Genomic DNA, 661 nt, shown 5'->3' with positions numbered 1-661 from the left:
ATAGGGGAGGGGAGGGGATCACATGCTCTTTCCCTTATCCCCCCTCCCTCATGGGAGAAGTGAGGAGAGGGGGAATGAGGTTACGCTGTCTGTGATTTAAATTGGACGTTACTACTGACGTCACAGAAAGTTTCTGGTAGAAATATCAGTGATAATTTTACTATTAATAAATTATAGCAACACAGACTATTTAAATTTTAAGAGAATGAGGTAATTCAAAAATACACTTTTCGGGTGATGTATTTAAGTGCAATGGTATATTGCCTACCACTTAAATTTGGACGCGCACAATCAATATACGCCAGGCCCAAATGTATGATGAAGAAATTCTTTAATTCCCCCTTATAAAAGTTGGAATCCTATATCTCTTTTGTCTTTCTTCCAGTGTTCCACATCCCCACCATCCCCCTCCCCCTTCGAGTAGTGTGGGGACAGTGAGCTGGGGGGTCTGAGAGAGTTTCATCATTGTTGAATCCTGGTAACCAATGAGAAGGAAGGGTTGACTCAATTCTACCAATCACCAGTTTGTTGAGGTTTTTGAAATCCATCCTGGGTAGAGACAAGATTCAAAATACTTCTCACTATAAACATAAATAAAAGACAAAAATTGATATGAAGGGTAGAAAGAAGATATATAATGATTAAAAATGAACATATGTAT

Source organism: Palaemon carinicauda, chromosome 8, assembly GCF_036898095.1.
Source record: "Palaemon carinicauda isolate YSFRI2023 chromosome 8, ASM3689809v2, whole genome shotgun sequence".
In the NCBI taxonomy this organism is placed as follows: Eukaryota; Metazoa; Arthropoda; class Malacostraca; order Decapoda; family Palaemonidae; genus Palaemon; species Palaemon carinicauda.
Note: the sequence above shows the minus strand (reverse complement) of the source record.